Source organism: Erythrolamprus reginae, chromosome 4 (assembly GCF_031021105.1).
Source record: "Erythrolamprus reginae isolate rEryReg1 chromosome 4, rEryReg1.hap1, whole genome shotgun sequence".
In the NCBI taxonomy this organism is placed as follows: Eukaryota; Metazoa; Chordata; class Lepidosauria; order Squamata; family Dipsadidae; genus Erythrolamprus; species Erythrolamprus reginae.
The window spans coordinates 127428174-127452434 of NC_091953.1; positions in this window are offsets into that span (position 1 = coordinate 127428174).

Genomic DNA, 24261 nt, shown 5'->3' on the forward strand with positions numbered 1-24261 from the left:
AAGATTTTGTTTCCTGCGCATGCACAGGAAGCAAATCTCATGCCAGGCATGTGCACCCAGCCGCCAGTCAGCTGGAGCTGTGCATGTAACTCTGTTTCCACTACCTGGACGGCATCCCATACCCCCATCCCGGCTGCTGCCCTTCACTGAACTTGAGGAATATTACAAAATTAGTACAGTGGTACCTCTACCTACAAACGCCTCTACTTACGAACTTTTCTAGATAAGAACCAGGTATTCAAGAATTTTTTGCCTCTTCTCAAGAACCATTTTCCATTTACAAACCCGAGCCTCCAAAACCGTAATTGGAAATGGCAGGGAGAAGCCTCCATGGGACCTCTCTAGGAATCTCCTGGGAGAAAATAGGGCTGGAAAAGGCAGAGAGAAGCCTCCGTGGGATCTCTCCAGGAATCTCCTGGGAGGAAACAAGGCCTCCACCCTCCCTGTGGTTTCCCTAATGGCACATATTATTTGCTTTTACATTGATTCCTATGGGGAAAATTGCTTCTTCTTACAAACTTTTCTACTTAAGAACCTAGTCGCAGAACGAATTAAGTTCGTAAGTAGAGGTACCACTGAAGTGGTCAGGATAAAATGATTTTTTTGAACTTTGGAACAAAACAAAATCCTCGGAAACTTCTGTCCTAAAATTACAAGTTGGAACTAATTAGCTTGAGTATTTTGTTCTGATGTCCAAATAAAATGCTCTTAGACACATCATGTTTTGTTTTGAACACTTTGCATTCTGAGTTACTTCTTCTAAGATTTAATTGGCTTATTACAAAGTGCTCCTGGTGACCAAAGCACTCAAAATGTTTTGGGTTCAACACACTCATTATTTCAACTGCATAACACTCGAAAGGCCAAGATGCTTACAGAATTTTTGAACCAGGATGACAGTTTTGCAGAATAAAATATTAATTTGTAAAAATTACTTCACATGCCTGATAGAGTTCTGGGGCAACATGGAAATTGTCATGAAATCAAGAGGGTGGAACATTGTGAGAAAAATAATAATAATAATTTGGTTTGTGCAAAAGAAGTCTTGGAGATTGTAATAAATCTCTCTCTCTCTCTCTTTGTATTTTATTTGCAGAGACTCAAACTTAATTGACCTACTGCAGCCTGGGCTTTGTTGAAAACATCAATAGTGGAGAAGTTGTATTATGATCCTTGTGCACCCAGGGTGATAATTGTCTCCTTCCTACTCTGATGACATTGTGTCATCTTCATACACATCATTCTTTGATGCCCATGTTCATGCAAAGTATGGCTCCCAACTAGTGATGGGCGAACCCAACAGAGTTCGGGTTTGGCGAGTTCGGTCGAAATTTGTGTGAAGTTCAGCCAAACCCGAACCCGAAATCTGAGCACTCTGTGACGTCCTTTCAATAAATAAATAAATAAGCCCAAAATTGCAGGCGCCCCCAGAATCCAGGAAGTGACATCAAGGGTTTGTGGGATTACCCAGCTCCTTTTTTGCCTCCCTCCCAGCCTCCCGACTGGCCGACAGCTCCCCGGTGTTCACCTTCCTCCGCCGCCACTGGCGCCCAGCTCCTCTTCCTCTTCTCAGTGGATGACAGTCGGGTGGCGGTGCTTCGCGATGCTCGGCACAAACGCCGAAGTGAAACACGAATTTTTAAGAAAATTCGGTTTCGGGTTCGTCATACCGAACACCGCATAGTTCGGTGCGAACCCAAACTGTGCAGTTTTGGTTTGCCCAACACTATTCCCAACTTTAAAAAGAAGCTAGCCCTATATTTATGGAGATGTCAAAAGAGCTAACAAGTTTTCAGACTTTTTCCTTATCTAGAGCTCTCCAAGGTACTACCTATTTTTTAAAGTGATCTATGGCACTGTCAACCTTAGCAACTTTTTAAGATGTCTAGACTTCGACTCTGAGAATTCCCCAGACTGGGGAATTCTGGCAGTTGAGGTTCAGACATCTTACAGTGTCCAAGATTGAAAAACATTACTCTATGGCAGTAGAGGGTTCTTACCGGTATGGTTGATACCATTGCACCGGTAGTAAAACTAGAACTGTGCATGTAGCTTCAGATGTCTGGTGTGCATGCATGGGTATGTGTCTCAGTGAGATTTTGCTTTTGCATATGTGCGGGAAACAAAATCTCATGAGATGATGAGTGGGCGTGAGAGATTTCAGTAATTTTTCTGCTTCTGCGCTTGCACATTACCCTCATCACCTCGAGGTTCGACTACTGTAATGCTCTCCACATGGGGCTACCTTTGAAAAGTGTTTGGAAACTTCAGATCATGCAGAATGCAGCTGCGAGAGCAATCATGGGCTTTCCCAGATATGCCCATGTTACACCTACACTCCGCAGTCTGTATTGGTTGCCGATCAGTTTTTGGTCACAATCCAAAGAGTTGGTTATGACCTATAAAGCCCTTCATGGCACCGGACCAGAATATCTCTGGGACCGCCTTCTGCCACACAAATTCCAGCGACCAATTAGGTCCCACAGAGTTGGCCTTCTCCAGGTCCCATCAACGAAACAATGTCGTTTGTTGGGACCCAGGGGAAGAGCCTTCTCTGTGGTGGCCTCGACCCTCTGGAACCAGCTCCCCCCAGAGATTAGAACTGCCCCCACCCTCCTTGCCTTTCGTAAACTTCTTAAAACCCACCTCTGCCGTCAGGCATGGGGGAAGTGAGACCTCTCCCCCAGGCCTATACAATTTATACATGGTATGTTTGTGTGTATGTTTGCTTTTAATAATGGGTTTTTTAGTGTTTTTAAAATTATTACATTTTTTTTTACATTGTCTTTGTTATTGCTGTGAGCCGCCCCGAGTCTACGGAGAGGTGCGGCATACAAATCTAATAAATAAATGAATGAATGAATGAATGAATGAATGAATCAATCAATCAATCAATCAATCAATCAATCAATCAATGAATAAACAAACAAACAAACAAACAAATAATAAATAAATAAAATCTTGCACACCTGTGTGTCCCCTCATGATATTTCACTTCCTGTACATTCACAGAAGTGAAATCTTACTGGGATGTGCGTGCACACATAACAGACACCTGAAGCTGTGCACGCAATGTACCGATAGTGGTGGTAACTTGCAATCCCCACCTGCTCCACGGCAGTGATGGTGAACCTTTTTTCTCTCAGAGGCCAAAAGCACATGTGCATGTGCCCACACCCATAATTTAATGCCCCCACCACCTGCGCATGTTCTTATACCCAATGTCCCTGCCCCCTTCATGCGTGCATGATGCCCCTCCCTCATTTTATTTATTCAATTTTTTTAATGCCGTCCTTCTCCTTAGACTCAGGGCGGCTTACAACATGTCAACAGTAGCACTTTTTAACAGAGCCAGCATGTTGCCCCCACAATCCAGGTCCTCATTTTACCCACCTTGGAAGGATGGAAGGCTGAGTCAACCTTGAGCTGGTGATGAGATTTGAACCGCTGACCTGCAGATCTAACAGTCAGCTTTAGTGGCCTGCAGTACTGCACTCTACCCACTGCACCACCTTGGCTTCTCCAACTTCCTGTAGGCCCATTTGTCATGCTCCCAAGACTCCTGAGGTTTCCTGGCAGTCTAGGGAAGGCAAAAACACCCTCTCTTGCCCACCAGAGGATGAAAACGCTCTTCCAGAGCCTCTGCACAAACCAAAATTCAGCTGGCCAGCATACACATGCATGCTGGAACATTGCTAGGGCAATGGCTTGTGTGCCGGCAGATATGGCTCTGCATACCATCTGTGGCATGTGTGCCATAGGTTCACCATCATGGCTCTATGGCAACTTGTTATGATTTGAAAGTGGAACAGGACAATGTTTCTCCCACCATATTATTATTATTATTATTATTATTATTATTATTATTATTATTATTATTATTAATTGGATTTGTATGCCGCCCCTCTCCGCAGACTCGGGGTGGTTAACAACAGTGATAAAAAACAGCATGTAATAATCCAATACTAAACAACTAAAAAACTCCTTATTATAAAACCAACCATAACACCTACCAACTGGGTTTGCTGACCGAAATGAAATGTTAAGCCTGGAAAACAGTTTCCTCCAATTAGTGTTGAAGTCCAAGTTTTATTAATCCCAATTGATAACTTCATTGATTGGGAAATCATAGGCCAGCGATGGCGAACCTTCTTTTCCTCGGGTGTCGATAAAGCGTGGGCATCTGCTATTGCACATGTGCTAGTACCCACACCCATAATTCAATGCCTTTGGAGGGCGACAACAGCTTCCCCTGCCCCCTGGAGGCCCTCTGGAGGCTGAAAATGGCCTGTTTCCCAACTTCTGGTGGGCCCAACATGTTCATGTTTTACCCTCCCCAGGCTCCAAAGGCTTCCTTGGGGCCAGGGGAAGGTAAAAACACCCTCCCCTATCTCCCTGGAGCCTCTCTGGATGCCAAAACACCCTCCCAGAATGTCTGTGCAAGCCAAAAATCAGCTGACCAGCACACACACATGCATGTTGGAGCTGATCTAGGGCAACAGCTTGTGTCATGCCATAGGTTCGCCATCACCGTCATAGGCACTGCAACCCAAGGAAGAAAAGCCATAGATTTATCCAATGCCAACTTAATATTGTTAGGAAAGCATTGGAGGAGGTCGTGGAAATATGACTTCCAACCTTAACTGAGTCAGCATTGTTCAATGATTTTTTTATTTCACTTATTGTTAATGTGTCATTTTAATTACCTTACATTTATACACAGTATTTTGGGATATCAATCACCTGTGGCTGATTTTTCCCGTCATGCAGAACTTTTTTTGCAAGCATTTACAATTACACAAAATTGCTGGAGGATCGTAACAAAGCACATCCCAAGTTGGCTGAAAGCAACATCATCCAAGTGAATAAGATATCACATCAGCATCCTAATCATTTCACAGCCTAAAGACAGTTACAGCGTGAGCCAAAACGAATGAAGGGAGAGGCTGCCAAGGAGACAGATGTCACTGCTGGAGATTAAAAAAAAACCACATATCAGCATCTGGACTTTATATAGTCCATGAAGGAAGGAGTGGGGGGGGGGGAGTTCAGAAAGATGTTGGTAAAGGACATGAAGAGCATTTCCAGAGAGTCAATGCTATTGTTTTCCAAGTACTTTCCAAGTAATATTAACCGCTCCAAACTTGACTGTAAAAAATATGACTTCAGTAACCGAGTTGTCCAAGCATGGAACTCATTACCGGACTCCATAGTGTCACCCCCAAACCCCCAACACTTTACCCTTAGATTATCTACGGTTGACCTATCCAGATTCCTAAGAGGTCAGTAAGGGGCAAGTACAAGTGCACTAGAGTGCCTTCCGTCCCCTGTCCTATTGCTCTCCTATATCTCCTATACCTTTCTTCTATTCCTATATCTCTTCTTCTATTCTTTCATTGATATGTTCTATTACTATACCTTCTTTTCTATTATTTCTTAGATATATTTTACTATGAGTATCTCCTCTATAACCTTCTTCATGTATTTTACTATGTGTATATAGATATATACCCACTAAACCCTCATTGTGTATTGGACAAAATAAATAAATAAAAATGAATAAATACTCAGAAATCTTTTTGAAACTGCTCACAATTGTTTTTTTTGACCACAGTATGAACAACTTCAGTTCAGCAAACGATCAGCCCTCCAGTCGACTGAAGGGTCATTGAGGAAATTAGCATTTAGTTCAGCTCTGTCCTCTTGCTGAATTCAGGTGACGCTTTTGGCTTCATTGTTGATGGTTTCACACACACAAACTGTTAGAATATTCATGAACTGGGAGAGCCGTGTTAACAAGGTCAGCCAATGATTAGGCATAGCAACTGAATCAGCCAATGGGAGCTTGAAACACTTCAGAGTCTGTGTAGAGAATCGAAACTGGGAGCTTAGGGCTGGATGTGGTTCCACTCCACTCTGCACATTCAGCTCACTCTGTGCTTGTCTGCTTTGCTGAAATGAAACTAACTGTTCCCTGCTACCTGTAAATGCTTGAAGAAGAACTCTGTATTGTAAATTCATCTGTTACTATATTTATAAAGAAGTTAATGAATCCAGATGAGTCAGTCATCTGTGTGTGCTTCTGGAAATTGATTTTTCTGCAACAAACTCTAATACAAACACAATCAACCCCCTGACCAGTTGCTATAAGAGGAATTGAAAGGTTCTCATGATACTAGGAGGAGGGAGATCAGGAGTTATGAGCCACAGATGGACCAACTACTAGCAGTGATATTTTTGTGCTACGCTGTACTGGAAGTTGAATACCTTCTGTCATCCAATTGAAACTATAGCTTGTTATCATGTCAGTGCACAAACTTTCTTGGAGAAATTCAGCTATGGAAGTGATTCAGCTAACTGCAACCTTGAGGATCTCTATAGTAGAGGCCAGGCAGCACGAACTATCTACAAAAATCACATTGTAATTGTCCTGGACTATCAAAGTTCCACTTACATGAAGATTAACTATCTCATTTTCCTCCAAATCCATTTAACTATTCTACTCAATATCTCAAATCAAATGTATTCATTTAGTCTCTTAGAACTTACTGCTTTGTATTTGCTCCTTGGGTTAATCAGAAAAGTTAAAAGAAAGATGTAATAGAAAGGTAGATGATTTAATGATCCTATGTCATGAACGAAGAAGGCTTCTTATCAATCCTGAATGACTTTTCATTCCAAAGAGTTAACTAGAAAGAAAAAAAAGGAGGATTTTTTTTCTATTTATTAAGCTTCCAGGTTGTGTAAAACAGATTGTCTAATATCTTACAAATCTCACGACATTTGGCTATCATGCTGCACAATTAAAACACCCACAAAATGTAACCTTGCTAGGATTGAGAGGTAATAATAAGGAAATGATGATGATGATGATGATGATGATGGGACATTGGAATTCAAACTGACAAGGTTGTGAAGCACAATACACCAGACCTCACAATTGTGGAAAAGAAAAAAGTGTGGATCATTGATGTCGCCATACCAGGTGACAGTCGAATTGATGAAAAACAAAAACAAAAAATTAGCCAATATCAGGATCTTAAAATCAAACTACAAATAACTCTGGCACAAACCAGTAGTAATCAGAAGCCTGGGTGCTGTGACAAAACTCCTCAGCCAGCATTTGCAAACAATAAACATTGACAAAATCACGATCTGTCAGATGCAAAAGGCCACTGTACTACGATCTGCGCACATCATACAAAAGTACATCACACAGTCCTAGACGCTTCGGAAGTGATCGACTTCAGATATTGTGATACGAAATCAAGCATATAAATCTCATTTGCTGTGTATTACTGTTTTTTGTGAATAAAATAATAATTATGTTGTGGTTAGCTCTGGCCCTGCTCCTGCCCCAAGGACTGTGGATGTGGGGGAGACATCCACATGCTGAAGGCCTGTTTTGTCCCCGGTGGAATCTGCTGATGCAGGCTCATCTGACCAAGAAGACATGAGTGACAGGGAGGAGGAGAGTGGGGCAGACAGCTCAGAAGGAGATCAATTATCTAGCTCCTCCTTGGATTCAGAACAAGAGCCACGCATGCGGAGAGCGATGCATAGGCAACAACAACTGAGAGATTATTATCAAAGAAAATGAGGCCACCTGTGGTTGGGTGGTGCTGTGGTAATTAGTGAGGCTGCTATAAATAGCAGCCTGTGGGTTTGACCATTGTGGAGGATTATCTGATCGTTGTGTTTCGTGACTGCTTTACTGACTTTGACCTTTTGTGTGCTGATTTTTCCCGGCTTTGAAACTAAACCAGAGCAAAGTGTGTTTCACTTTGTGAAAGAAGAAGGACTGTGAATTGCCTCACAGCTGCAAGCTAAGTATCTCAGAACTGATAAGGAACTTGTACAAATTACCAGTTTGTTTGGAGACGAGTGCTCTTGGCTATACCAAAAGAGGGCTTGGTTTAAGTAAATTTTCATTATAAAGAACATTGTTTTGAATTTTCAAACGTGTGTGTGTCTGAAATTTGTACCTGTGAATTTTTGGGAGGATTCTACCAGAGAGCCCGACAGAACAAATGATAAATAATAATCCATATTCAGTGTACGTAAGATGTACCGACCCAAATGGACGTTCACTCAGCAATAAATCTGAATGCTTTAAAAATTCTTAATTCCAGGCGATAGTGTTAGATCAATGTCTTTAGGATGGATTGTTCAAATGGGTTAAACTTTAAGGTGTGTTGACTAATACCAAGGTTGAGAAATCCTGCGTTAGGCTAGTCTTATGCCCATCTGGGGAACTTCGACACAATTTTCAACACACTTGTTGACTGAGGAATGCTGAATCAAAATTAGTTGCTTAGTTAAGCAGGGAACTCAAGTGGGCAAGTGAGAAATTGTATGTTTTGCTTCGTTATACTAATGTATTTATTATAGCCTGCCTGATTGGAAACTGGCGCTAAACAAACCAGCGAGCATATAATATAATATTAATATGGTGTCAATGTTTTCTGCCAACAAGCCTCAGAGAGTCCCAGAGGTGCTTTTTTCCAAAGGTAAGTGGACTTTCTTGGGGTTTTTTTTTCTTTTGAAAATGTTTTACTTCTCATCTCAGAAGCTTCTTCGGTTTTAACTGATTAGTGGGGAACCAGTCAATTAGAATGAAAAGGCTTCTTGGATAAGAAGTGAAATGTTTTCAAAGAAAAAGCCAAGAAACTCCAATTCCCTTTTATTATTATTATTATTATATTATTATTATTATTATTATTATTATTATTATTATTATTATTATTATTTATTGGATTTGTATGCCGCCCCTCTCCGCAGACTCGGGGCAGCTAACAACAGTGGTAAAACAACATGAACAATCCAATTAATAAAAACAACTAAAAAACCCTTATTATAAAAAACCAAACATACACACAAACATACCGTGCATAACTTATAATAGCCTAGGGGGAAAGGATAACTTAACTTCCCCATGCCTGGCGACAAAGGTGGGTCTTAAGTAATTTGCAAAAGACAAGGAGGGTGGGGGCCGTTCTAATTTCTGGGGGGAGTTGGTTCCAGAGGGCCGGGGCCGCCACAGAGAAGGCTCTTCCCCTGGGGCCTGCCAAACAACATTGTTTGGCCGACGGGACCCGGAAAAAGCCAACTCTGTGGGACCTTATCGGCCGCTGGTATTCGTGCAGTAGAAGGTGGTTCCAGATGTATTCTGGCCCAATGCCATGTAGGGCTTTATAAAAAGCATCTTTGGGAAAACTATAACCTGGATGATTGAGAATCTCTATATTATTTTTATTACTAACAGTGTGTAAAAAGTATATTGAAACTTATACTCCCAAGGACTATATATTTAGGGGACTTGGAGATATAATTCCAGAATTGATCAAACCTCATTCATAATTGGCCCTATTGGTGTACCTAGATAATTGGGATACAGGAATCATGGTAGAATATTGACTAATTTTTAATATACTAAACTATTAGTGACTCAAAGGGGACAACAAATACATTGTACAAAGAAATGCTATTGAAATTTAAATGTATTTAAGAAGAAGTAAAAGAGAATCATAGGGAGAAAAAATATTGTTTAAAGACAAAGATGTGAATGTAGAATCTCAACAGTTGATTAGGTCCCACAGAGTTGGCTTTCTCCGGGTTCCGTCGACTAAACAATGCCATCTGGCGGGACCTAGGGGAAGAGCCTTCTCTGTGGTGGCGCCGGCCCACTGGAATCAACTCCCCCTGGAGATTCGAATTGCCCCCACCCTCTTCACCTTCCGTAAGATGTTGAAGACCCATTTATGTCGCCAGGCATGGTGGGACTACTCCCACCCTTCTGACTCCCCCCATTTGAGTGTGGTGTGATTGTGTAGCATTGATTGTTTTTAGTAATAATGGGTTTAAACTTGTTTTTCTTAATATTAGATTTGTATTTATTGTATTGTTATTGCTGTTGTGAGCCGCCCTGAGTCTTCAGAGAGGGGCGGCATACAAATGTAATGAATTATTATTGTTATTATTATTAATTGTTATTGAAGGAATGGGGGAAAGGATGAATATAAATTGGGAAAATAGTATTACACACACAGGGGTGGGTTCTAACCTACCTCACCACCGGTTCGCTTCTTCCTGCACTGAATGAATGCTCACGGGCATGTGAAGTGCTGAACACCTAGCTTCTGTGCATGTGCAGAAGCAAAAAAAAAAACAGCTTATGAGCATGTGCAGAAGCAGGAAACAAGATGGAGGGACCTATGATGCCCCTGAGAGAGCGGGTTTGAGGGTGTGGCGAGCCGGCCATCACTCCTGGTTTGGCGAGTGTTGTGGTTAGCTCTGGCCCAGCTCCTACCCCAAGGAATGTGCAGGTGGATGTGGGGAAAACATCCACATGCTGTAGGCCTGTTTTGCTCCCGATGGAATCTGCCGACAAAGCCTCCTCTGACGAAGGAAGCGTGAGTGACAGGGAAGATGGGAGTTTGGCAGACAGCCCAGGAGGAGATCAATCATCTGTATCATCCTTGGATTCTGAACAAGAATTAATGACACATCCACGCATGTGTAGAGTGATGCATAGGAGACAACAGCTGAAGGATTATTACAAGAGAAAATGAGGCCACCAGTGGTTGGGTGGGGCTGCTGTAATTAGTGCTACAGATAAAAGTGCAACCTGCTGTTTTAGCCTCATGGCAGTTTATCTGATTCATTGTTTCATCAGGATCGTGGTTTTTGTGCTGTTCAAGATTGTGTGTGGACTCTCTGCACTTTAGAATTGGACTCAATTTCCCAGTTATTGGGTGAGCAATTGGATTGCATTTCACCTGTGCCTTGTGTGTACCAGAAAATCCCTTTGACATTTAAAAAGGGAGCTGTTTCTGTTTTTCTGCTTATAAAAACTTTTGGGTTTTCCTTTTATCGTGTGGTGTGTGTCTTCCTGGACTAATTACCCTGTAATTACAGGCGGTTGAAACACGCCAGCAGAACAGTGAGCAGGGAGAAATTCTCACTACAGGTCTATAGAACCCTGAGAACCACACACACAGTGACTTGACCAAAGGAAGGATTTTCCCAATTTTTTTTTTAACTAATTTATTCTTGAAAATAGGTACCCATCCTTTGAACTCCTTTGGTGGAGTTTCCAAATTACCAGGAAGAGTCAACAACTGGGGTATATTACCTTAGGCTGATATACTGGGGAGTCATTGCATTTTCTTCCTAAATTGGAAGTTAAATTTTGTCCTGTTTATTTTTAGAAGCAGGCAGAGGTACCCAGCCTGATTAGAATTCATTGTTTGCTCTCCTGTTCGAGTGGTCCCATTGGACCCCAGATTCATCTATTCCAAGGTGTTGAATAAAACAGTGATTATATGGACATTGCACATGCTAATCTTGACTCATCCCTCTCCAAGGGCTGCACTTTGTTTGAAGATGTGTTTGCCGAGGAAATATGTTGTGAGATTAAGAAACAGAAAATGGGAAGCCGGTCACTACAAAACACTTGGGAGACGTCTCGTCCTGTGCAGGAATAGAACAGATTTGGACCAAATGCACTGAATCGAAATAATATTTGTTAGACCTTATTTGTCCTCTGTGACTCACATCCATCAGGCTAGGAGCTGACTAAAATGAAAAGGATGACAAGAATCTTACCCAATAAGAAAAGGAGAAAGGTTTATGTCTAATTATGAAACCATTTTATTTCTACACCATAAATATCACCCCAAAAACTGTTGGCTTATAATAAATATAGCAAAGATATTATAAGATATTGTGCGGACAAGGTAGCTTTGCAAAGGTTGGAGGATCAACAGTGGATTGAGCATGTGCTAATCCTTCCACTTGTCTTTGACAAAAAACACTTTTTGCCAAATATAAACACCAAGTTAGATTCTCCTTATTCACACAGTGACTTAAACCTGTACAGTGGTACTCCATCTTTACTTGGTTCCAGGGGTCACTATGAGTATTAAAATGAGTACCAAACAACTGTTTCCCATAAGGAAGAATGTAAATAAATTTAATGCATTCCCAAACCAAAGGCAATATACACTGCTCAAAAATAAATAAATAAAAGGGGACACTTAAACAACACAATATAACTCCAAGTAAATCAAACTTCTCTGAAAGCCAACTGTCCACTTAGGAAGCAACACTGATTGACAATCAATTTCACATGCTGTGGTGCACATTCAACTTTGTACAGAACAAAGTATTTAATGAGAATATTTCATTCATTCAGATCTAGGATGTGTTATTTGAGGGTTCCCTTTATTTTTTTTTGAGCAGTATATAAAAAGATAGGTGGTGTTTCACTACTTTGTATGAGAAATAAACTTAAAAATTAACAAATAGCAATAGCACTTAGACTTATATACTGCTTCACAGCATTTTTACAGCCCTCTCTAAGCGGTTTACAGAGTCAACATATTGCTCCCAACAATCTGAGTCCTCATTTTACCCACCTCGGAAGGATGGAAGGCTGAGTCAACCTTGAGCCTGGTGAGATTTGAACTGTCAAACTGCAACTAGCAGTCAGCTGAAGTAGCCTGCAATGCTGCACTCTAACCATTGCACCACTTAAGTATTATTAATCTAATACTTAGATTAAATAAAATTAAAACTTCACTTTATCTGTACTATTTCTGAAATCGTATTTTCTGCAGTCAAGTTTGGAGCGATTTACATTCAGTTTATATCTATTATGTGCTCTTGTGTTGTTGTTGTTAATGGTGAAGTAGTAGTCACTGACAGGGAATACATTATGATGTATGATTTTATGAACAACAGTTAAATCAGTTTGGAGATGACATAGTTGTAAATTTTCTAGATGTAGTATTTGAAGTCTGGAGGAGTAGGGTAATTTGTTACGTGAGGAGGAGTGAAGGACTCTTCTTGTGAAGTATTTCTGGACTCCTTCGATTGTATTAATGTCTGATATGCAGTGTGGATACCACACGGGTGAGCTGTATTCTAGAATAGGTCTGATAAATCTTTTTTAATAAATCAAATCCTTGCCCAACACCATCATCATCACTCTCTCGGCAGATTTATGTTCTTTCTCTTGCCTCGAGTTTATTTCTTTTTCAGAAGTTCTACTTTTGATCATGGAGTCAATGGAATACATGAGCTTCTACGACTTTGAAAAACTTTCCTATTTGCCATGGCACTTTTGTTAGGGCTGTGAATGACTTTCCCAATAGGAGCACAGGCCGATTTAGAGTCCAGGCACCAAGTAATTTGAGACCCACCAGCTTTATGCAGTAACATAATTATTCCCTCAGAGGCTCTTAATTGTATTCATCGCACCATGATTTCTCCACAAATTAAGCCTGCATTTACCGCTATACATAACTCGCTTTGTAGTTAACATTCTGAGAACAAATTTCAAGGAGGTGGATTTCTATACTTCGTCAATTCCTGATACCAATAATCTCAGGACTCGAAAAGTCGCTTGGACAATAAGGTCATCCCTGTTTGATGTTACACCTTTTTGAGCATGGGAAAGATGAGGCAGAAAACACACACAAAAGAATAGTTTTATAAGCAGGTCCAGTTTGATTTTTATGACGGATCTCAAGAGATCGCTCAGATGATTCACAATGAAGTCCCACATTCCTTTCAGCAAAAGGTCAGTTAACATTAATACTTTCTATTCCCAAAGACTGATGGCTGCTACCAAGTGATTGTTTCGGAAAGAGTTTGAAACAATGGACCTCCAGCACGAAACAATATTTCTCCAGGTTTCAGATAGATTACCCAGAATGAATATTCATGTTAGTTCAACATAGGTCCGAAAAACCCTCATTAAAATGACTTTTTTTTCCTCAAGACTTTAGAACAATAAGATTAATAATAAAAGCCGTAGTCTGTAGAAAATGAGAGTTTTGCAAAAAAAAAATAAACCAACGGGGAATTAGAATGAAAATAATAGTGAATTGTTTGCTAGTGGTAGTTAACCATGAAACTACCAAGCCAATAAATTATTGCAATCCGTGACTCTTTTATAACTGATGGAAAATAAGCCGCACATAAGTAAGAGACACATAGACACACACAAATCAGTGATTTATCTCCAAACAAGGAGGAGAGATTATAAAGTATCTTTTAAATCTACCTCTTTGTCACTTTTTTCCAAATTTACAAAAGACCAGTACTCTGGGTTCTGGTCAGAGCGATGTACAATTTAAAAATAAATAAGGGAATAAATAAACTGCATCAGTTATGTATAGGGAAAGGTTCCCCTCGCACATATGTGCTAGTCATTCCTGACTCTAGGGGGCAGTGTTCATCTCCATTTCAAAGCTGAAGAGCCAGCACTATCTAAAGAGGTTTTCATGGTCATATAGCTGGAATGACCAAATGCTGAAGGCACACAGAACATTATTATGTTCCCACCAAAGTGGTCCCTATTTTTCTACTTGGATTTTTTACATGCTTTTGAACTGCTAGGTTGGCAGAAGCTGGGACAAATAACAGGAGCTGACTCCATTACTTGGCATTAGGGATTTGAAGTGCTGAACTGCCGACCTTTCGATCAAGCAGCTCAGGGTCTTAGCCACTGAAAACCACCACATCCCTTCTGAGTTATATATTATTATTATTATTATTATTATTATTATTATTATTATTATTATTATTATTATTAATTGGATTTGTATGCCGCTGCTCTCCGTAGACTCGGGCCGGCTAACAACAATGATAAAAACAGTATGTAACAATCCAATACTCAAACAACTAAAAAAAACCTTATTATAAAACCAATCATACACACAAACATACCATGCATAAATTGTAGAAGCCTAGGGGGAAAGAATATCTCAGTTCCCCCATGCCTGATGGCAGAGATGGGTTTTAAGGAGCTTACGAAAGGTGAGGAGGGTGGGGGCAATTCTGATCTCTGGGGGAAGCTGGTTCCAGAGGGCTGGGGCCGCCACAGAGAAGGCTCTTCCCCTGGGTCCCACCAAACGACATTGTTTAGTTGACAGGACTCGGAGAAGGCCCACTCTGTGGGACCTAACTGGTTGCTGGGATATATGTGTATGTATGTATGTATGTATGTATGTATGTATGTATGTATGTATGTATGTATGTGTGTGTGTGTGTATGTGTATGCATGTATGTTTTTATGTATGTATTTATGTATGTGTGTATTTATTATTTATTTATTTATTTATTTATTTATTAGATTTTTATATTGCCCTTCTTCAGGGCGGCTTACAACATGTTAGCAATGGCACTTTTTAACAGAGCCAACATGTTGCTCCCACAATCCGGGTCCTCATTTTATCCACCTTGGAAGGATGGAAGGCTGAGTCAACCTTGAGCCGGTGATGAGATTTGAACCGCTGATCTACAGTTAGCTTCAGTGGCCTGCAGTACAGCACTCTACCTGCTGCATCACCCCAGCTCTTTATGAATGTATGTATATGTATTTGTTTTCGTAGATTTTCATGGGTACAGATATGAAGGTCTTGGCATATTTGGGTTTCTTCCTGTGTAGGATTCGATGCGGTCTCATTCGTCATCTTTAGGCTGGTGTTTCTGTCCTGCACCAGCCTGAAGATGACGAGTGGGACCTCATCGAAACGTCACCAGAAATCTCTGAATCCTACATGGGAAGAAACCTGAATATGCCAAGACCTTCATGTATATGTATATGTATATGTATATGTACAGTGGAACCCCGACATAAGAGCTGCTCTACTTAAGAGCAACTCGAGATAAGAGCTGGGAGGGGAGAGATATTTTTGTTCTACTTACAAGCCCAAATTCGAGATACAAGCGCCAAGGAGCTGTCTCCTGAAGCCAAACGCTAACTTCCGCGTTCGGCTTCAGGAGACAGCTGCGAAGCGGCGCGCGTGTTTTAAAAGGTTGCAGCCGGCCTGGGGGGCTCGGGGGGGTGCTTGCAGCTTTCTTTCTTGCTCTTTTTCTTTCTCTCTTTTACCTTCCCTTCCTCTATTTCTTCTTTTCTTTCTCCTTCCCACCTTCTTCCCTCCCTCCCTCCTTTCACTCATTCCTCTCTTACTCTCCCCTTTCATAAGTTTCCTTGCTTCCTTCCTCTGTTCCTGTCCCTTCCCCCTTTCTTTCTTTCTTGCTTTCTTTCTTGCTTTCTTTCTTGCTCTTTTTCTTTCTCTCTTTTACCTTCCCTTCCTCTATTTCTTCTTTTCTTTCTCCTTCCCACCTTCTTCCCTCCCTCCCTCCCTTCACTCATTCCTCTCTTACTCTCCCCTTTCATAAGTTTCCTTGCTTCCTTCCTCTGTTCCTGTCCCTTCCCTCTTTCCTTCCTTCCCACCCTCCGTCCATTCATTCACCCATTCCTCTCTTGATCGCTTAAAGCCGGTCCCTGGTGCAAAAAGGGTTGGGGACCTCTGTCCTACAGGATTGGGTGGCAGAGAAGTTGAACATATGTAAATTTAAAAGTTTAAGAAAGTTTACAAGTTAAGTGAAAGAAACTTCATTATTCATTTATATGTACATGTACATTTCTTCATTAAAAACATGTCTTTCTGCATAATTTAGACTAACTTTGTGAGTTTTTTGAGGGCTGGAACCAATTAAAATTATTTACATTAATTCCTATGGGGAAAAGTCGTTCGAGATAAGAGCTGCTCGACTTAAGAGCCCAGGTCCGGAACGAATTAAACTTGTATCTCGAGGTACCACTGTATATGTATATGTATATGTATATGTATATGTATATGTATATGTATATGTATATGTATATGTATATGTATATGTATATGTATATGTATATGTATATGTATATGTATATGTATATGTATATGTATATGTATATGTATATGTATATGTATATGTATATGTATATGTATATGTATATGTATATGTATATGTATGCATATGCATATGCATATGCATATGCATATGTATATGTATGGGTGTAATATACACTGCTCAAAAAAATAAAGAGAACACTTAAAGAACACAACATAACTCCAAGAAAAACAAACTTCTTTGAAATCAAACTGTCCACTTAGGAAGCAACACTAGATCTAGGATGTGTTATTTGAGTGTTTCTTGTGCAGTATATTTTGCTGATAATGAAAATAAAGGGAGAATGGTATAGATCTATTTCAAGCTTATTTTGCTCTCATCAGTTAGCCATACCCTTTAGCAGGATTTGAACCTGGGGAGTCTGCCTGTAAGGCAGTAGCTTTAATTAACCTGTATGCATGCATGTATACATGTATGCAGGTAGGTATGTAGGTATGTATGTATGTAACATACTTTTGTTGATAAGGAAAAGGGAGAGAGACTAGTATAGATCTATTTCAAGCTTATTTTGCTCTCATCATCTAGCCATACCCTTACTGGGATTTGTATATATATATGCATATGCAAGATATAGATGCAATATGCAACAGGACATGTTTTTTATATGTGCAAATCTGTTTGGAATTGGGGTTTTGGGAGTGCTATTTGATTAGATTGGTATTAGTTATAATTATATTGATTGATATTAGTGATCATTAATTTCAGCCTTTGGAAGCGGGAAAGAAGCAATAATAGTAACAAAGGGAACTGGCAGAGCAGCAGTTTTTGTGCACTTTATTTTAAGGTTGTGTGCTAAGCTGAGTATGTTTGCCCCAATTGCACAAGTAAGCTAATGCTTTTTATATACTTTCCTCAGTTGCAGCTATGTAGCATGGGATAAATTCTTGGGGCCTTTGGGGAGAAGGGGTGAATGCTATTTCATGCTATTTCTGGATAGCAAGCTACCGTTGCCCACCATCCTGTCAGTTTGGATTCAGATAAACAGAGGTCCAGAGGGAGCAAAGTAGCAGGAAATCTAACAACATTTAGGGAGGAAAAAAATTGACTCATACATTGCAATTTTGAGGGAGTGCAACGCTGTCTATTCATTACTTCTTGAAAACTTTTTGAAAGACATTTAAAGGGAATTCCTTGGTGTGAAAAACATTCTATGCTGGTTAATATAACTTCAAAGCCTCCCTCTGTAGAATTTAAGAGCTTCTAAGGTAGGTCTGTTGTACAACTGCAAGAAGTTCCTTTGACTGTAAATGATGTGGAACTAAGCCTATTCTCCAATCTCACTTAATAGTTTGATTGGTATAGATCTGGGGCTTAAGAAGGCAGAATGGTCTTGTCTTCAGCAGGATATATTGGATCTGAAGAGAGAGGTTTGCCGTTGATAACGTCTCTTAAAGCAGTGGTTCCATTTTGCTAGGTTTGTGCACTGAAGTTGAAAAAAAAAAGAAGGAATGCTATAATGATTCATGGAAAAAGTGCTCCACTCATAAAAGGCCTGAAGCAAATCATGTCTGAAGCATGCATTCCACTCTTAAGCATTGCTATATATGTTTCTATTGGCAAGGGGGAAACCTGAACACCATCAACTTACTCCAGCTCCAGGGCTTAGCGTTGCCCTTGGCTGAGAAAAGTTAGGTAGTGTTCTGTCTGGGTGCCCCCAGACTTCAACACCAACTGGAAAAAGCAGCCAGACACGCTGGTAAAAGCAAAAGCACTTTATAGTTTGAAAAATAAACACAGAGAAAAACCTGTTCTTCCCAACAGGCAGGCTATGAGACTTCACAGCAAAGTCCTGACGGCCAGACAATACAGCAGACTTCTTGCTGGCACACCCACCACTGTAGAGAATAAGACCCACGCCTTTCCCCCCAAGGTTTCAGTATTCAAAGTCACAAACCAGAATTCCAAGACGCCAAAAATCACAGCCAGGTCCCAGGACTCCCAAAGATAATACTCCACAAGCCAGGAAGGGTGGGTCTGCCTTTTCAGCCTTTCCAGAGAGCACCACACCCAAACCCAGCTGTTGCCTCTTTAGTGCTGAAAGTACCTGGCTAATTGTCCCCTTCGTTGTGTTGCTCTTCTCTGCTGGAGATCGATGATTGCTTGTGCATTTTCATCTAAGGAATCCAGGCTGCTTGCTGGGGAGAGCTCCCCCTCGGGGGACTCTGGCTGTCCTCCCTCTCCCTCAGCCTGAGATTCCTCCTCCCCGTCTGCCTGAACCTCCTGTTCCTCATCCTCCCCCTCTGAGCAGGAAGCCGGCAGAGGATCAGCCGTTCCCTGAGGGGCCTCAGACGGAATCACAACAGGTAGGTGTAGTTTAAATTCCTGGAGAGAGAGGGGGGGTGGAGAGAGAGAGAGAGAGAGAGAGAGCATATGGAAACAACAGGGGTTTCAAGATTATACAGTGGAACCCCGACATAAGAGCTGCTCGACTTAAGAGCTACTCGAGATAAGAGCTGGGAGAGGAGAGACATTTTTTTATTTTATTTTATTTATTACTTGGATTTGTATGCCGCCCCTCTCCGCGATACGAGCCGAGAAGAGCTGGGCTGGCTTACTTTCCTTCCTTCCCGCGCTGATGCAGAGCCACTCGAACAAAGCGTCGCGCCCCTCTGATGCTTTCGGCGGCTTCCGAAGCGACGCTGGGCTCTTTTGCCGCCAAAAGCGTCAGGGGGGCGTGACGCTTTGTTCGAGTGGCTCTGCATCAGCGCGGGAAGGAAGGAAAGTAAGCCAGCCCAGCTCTTCTCGGCTCGTATCCCGGCACTTGGTGAGTGGAGAGGCAGTCGCCTCCCCTGCCGCCCCACTCTGGGGGTCCTTGGCTTCTGCTGGGGGTGGGGGGATCCGAACGCTGTTTTGAATTTCACATTCCAAGTGGCCCAAACGCCAAAGGCAAACTTCCGCACCTCAGGAGTTAGCTCGCAAACGGCGCGGCTGTTTTAAAACATCGCTGCCGGCCTGGGGGGGGAGAGGGAAAGGGGGGAGAGGGGGGAGAGAAAGAGAGAGGGAGAGAGAGAAAGAGAGAGGGAAAGGGGGGAGAGGGGGGGAGAAAGAGAGAGGGATAGAAAGAGAGGGAGAGTGAGAGATGCTCAGTGAGCCTTTCTTTGAAGTTGCCTTTCTTTCTCTCTCTCTTTCTTTTTCTCTCTTGCTCTCTTGCTCTTTCATTCTTTTTTCTTTCTCTTTCTTTCTTTCTTTCTTTCTCTTTCTTTCTTTCTCTTTCTTTCTTTCTCTTGCTTTCTCTCCTTCCTTCCCTCCTTCCATTTCTTTCATTCTCCCTCTCTATTTTTATTTCTCTTTCATTTTCTTTCTTTCTCTCTTGCTTGCTTTCTTTCTTGCTCTTTTTCTTTCTCTCTTTTACCTTCCCTTCCTCTATTTCTTGCTTTCCTTTTCCTTCCTCCCTTCTTTCCTCCCTCTACAGGATTGGGTGGCAGTGAAGTTACTCTCCCCTTTCATAAGTTTCCTTGCTTCCTTCCTCTGTTCCTGTCCCTTCACCCTTTCTTTCTTCCTTTCTTTCTTCCTTCCTTCCTTTCTTTCCTTCCTTCCTTTCCTCCCTCCATTTCTTGCTTTCCTTTTCCTTCCTCCCTTCTTTCCTCCCTCTACAGGATTGGGTGGCAGTGAAGTTGAATAAATAACTACAGTTTAATGAATAAAAATAAAAGTTTGCCATGTTGATTGTTTTGGGTAAAAAGAGGAAGGGAAGGAAAGCTCTCAGCTTATCATCTTATTAATAAGTAAAGTTACATTTATTCTTGCAATGTCTTTTTGCATAATTTAGACTAACTTTGTGAGTTTTTTGAGGGCTGGAACCAATTAAAATTATTTACATTAATTCCTATGGGGAAAAGTCGTTCGAGATAAGAGCTGCTCGACTTAAGAGCGCAGGTCCGGAACGAATTAAACTCGTATCTCGAGGTACCACTGTACATTCCTGGGTGGTGCTGAAGAGTCTTCTTTTCAGGACCTGACCCATACATCTGGTCATTCTGAAATGGGAATTTTGATCTGTGTCACAAAGTCTTTCCATCTCTGTATGAGCTATTCAGCACCACAGCAGATGCCCAATTTGCATCATGGTACATGATACGTTACTATTTCTATATTACTATACATTACATTACATACAAATCCAATAAATAAATAAATAGAAAGATAGACAGACAGACAGACAGACAGACAGACAGACAGACAGACAGACAGACAGACAGGGGAAGTTATCTCAGTTCCCCCATGCCTGACGGCAGAGGTGGGTTTTAAGGAGCTTGCAAAAGGAAAGGAGGGTGGGGGCAACTCTGATATCTGGGGGGAGCTGGTTCCAGAGGGTCGGGGCTGCCACAGAGAAGGCTCTTCTCCTGGGTCCCGCCAAACGACATTGTTTAGTCGACAGGACCCAGAGAAGGCCAACTCTTTGGGACCTAATCGGTCGCTGGGATTCCTGCGGCAGAAGGCGGTCCCTGAGATATTTTGGTCCAATGCCACAAAGGGCTTTATAGGTCATAACCAACACTTTGAATTGTGACCGGAAATTGATCAGCATCCAATGCAGACTGCAAAGTGTTGGTGTAACATGGGCATTTTTGGGAAAGCCCATGATTGCTCTCGCAGCTGCATTCTGCGCGATCTGAAGTTTCTGAACACTTTTCAAAGGTAGCCCCATGTAGAGAGCGTTACAGTAGTCGAGCCTCGAGGTGATGAGGGCATGAGTGACTGTGAGCAGTGACTCCCGGTTCCACTTTCTCCCTCCATAGATACCTCGTAAAGAAATCATCATGACAGGTTTGTGGGGTTTATTTCCTCCTCTTTTCCTCCTTTAGTCTACGGCGATAATGATCTCATTTTATTTCTTGATACAGTGACACTGCATCTGTCTCATTTTTCCTTCCTTTTATTTTATTTTTTTTTAAAAAAAACTCTACGGTGCAATGTTTATTTAAACAAATAAATTTAATTATTCGAATCACACTATTTGTGTAATCATATTCAACGCGAAAACGTTTGGTTATCAGACAGAGGAGACTGACATGGGTGTTAATGTTGGTTTTGTTGTGTAAATTACAACTCTCTAAACAATAATGATTTCTGTCCCTGACTGACAAAATACTAATTTGATGATGGGATGAGAAAATACTTAACATTTTAAATACAAAATGCCTGTTCGGGGATTTTGGACATTCTGAAAATAAAAAAACTTTTTTTTTTAAATAATTTTTAAATTATTAAAGGAGGATTGAAATTTTGGAATGAATAACATGACAATGATATGATTGATTTAGGATTGATTCATTAATTTTGACACATTTCTAGACACAGGGATTAATCAGTTTTGGTTTTACAGAGTCATATACTGTCCAAAAAGGGGGGACATGATCGAAAAAGCGGGGACATGATCGAAACATTTAAATATATTAAAGGGTTAAATAAGGTCCAGGAGGGAAGTGTTTTTAATAGGAAAGTGAACACAAGAACAAGGAGACACAATCTGAAGTTAGTTGGGGGAAAGATCAAAAGCAACATGAGAAAATATTATTTTACTGAAAGAGTAGTAGATCCTTGGAACAAACTTCCAGCAGATGTGGTAGATAAATCCACAGTAACTGAATTTAAACATGCCTGGGATAAACATATATCCATCCTAAGATAAAATACAGAAAATAGTATAAGGGCAGACTAGATGGACCATGAGGTCTTTTTCTGCCGTCAGACTTCTATGTTTCTATGTTTCTATGTTTCTAATATTTTACTAAAGTTCTTCCTCAAGTCGTTTCTTCTGTAAATCTCTCTTTCTTAAGAGTAGAAAAATATGAACATCTTTACTGAAAAAAATATGAATGTTTTTGGACATTTCTAGATGCTTGGAAAGATTTCTTCCCCAACTATTATTTATTTCCTTTATATATCGAACTACTCTTAAATCCCTATCTGGCTTTGTCCAGAGCCATATTGATTCTTTTCCTTCCTTCCCTTCCCCTTTTCCATTATTTAATGTCTATCTTATTTCCCCCCCTATCAATTGTTGCTATTTCTGTTGAAAACAGGATATGTGGTCTTGTGTTTAATTTAATTGGAAAGTCATTTCAAAATGTTAAGTGTGATCATATGCTTTTGAATTGACGGATCAACAGGGATGGTTCAGTAGAAGCACCACATCAGTTTTTCCTAATCAATTCAAAAATCCAAATATAATCAGAATGCATCAATACTCACCTGAATGTCTCAATAGAATCAGATGGATTGTTCTGAACTGAGTCCAGTTAGAAATGATTTTAATCTGGTTTTTAAATGTACACTTATAAGCATAACAAGCCTAAAATCAAACATCGCTGGAGAGAAGAAAAAACAAACCGTAAAGTAAAATGTGACTGATAATAAAGTGATATTTGGCAGATGAGTACAACAAATAGTATTAAATGGGAAGCTTGTTTCCTTCCAAATTAAGAGTACAGTGTTCCCTCGATTTTCGCGGGGGATGCGTTCCGAGACCGCCCGCGAAAGTCGAATTTCCGCGAAGTAGAGATGCGGAAGTAAATACACCATTTTTGACTATGGACAGTATCACAAGCCTTCCCTTAACACTTTAAACCCCTAAATTACCATTTCCCATTCCCTTAACAACAATTTACTCACCATTATTACTGGTACTCACCATTGAATAAAACACTTAGTGATCCTGATATTTATAAACATAATTACTTATTAACAATAATTATTTTTTTGTTATTTATTTGCAAAAATTATTAGTTTGGCGATGACGTATGACATCATTGGGCGGGAAAAAACGTGGTATAGAAATAAAATCGTGAAGTATTTTTTAATTAATATTTTTTGAAAAACCGTGGTATAGGCTATTCACGAATTTTGAACCCGCAAAAATCGAGGGAACACTGTATTCTTTTTCCAATATAAGCCTATTGGATTACATTTCATCATTTTGTTCTTTTATATTTTTGCTAATCATTGATTGAACAAATATTTAAATTAAAAAATATGTAATCACATCGTGGTTTTGTGGTGGTAGAGGGTAGCCAAGAGATTGGTTTAATTCTCTTTTCTGCCACCTAGTGATCATCTTAATTAGTGCACTCCAGATGCGGTTCAACTCCTCCTCTGAGCCAAACATTGCTGGCTTTCTAAACTTGTTAACTCAATTTGCAGGATGAAACATAAAAAGCAGAGAGCTAGCCTTAATGACTGCTGAAGAGGTAGGCAGAGCTCCTGAACTGAAGGTCAGGCAGAAAAAAAATGCCTTTGCAAACAAGGCATTCTTTTCCTAGAAGTAATGAACCTCGAGGGAGCAAAGATTCATTAACATGCTTTGCTGTCTTCTAAAAGCTTAAATACTGATGTGCTGTACAGTTTTCGTGTGGTGGGAAGAAGCTGGAGTTCCCCAGAGCAGAATGCCAGAATAACCTGGGGAACGCAGTATTAGCAGGAAAGGTCATGTTTGAGAGGGACGTGATATCTGCTTTTCTGGCCTTCGTGTTTAGAAACCAGTCGTGACAATAACTGCGAATCAAGATGAGA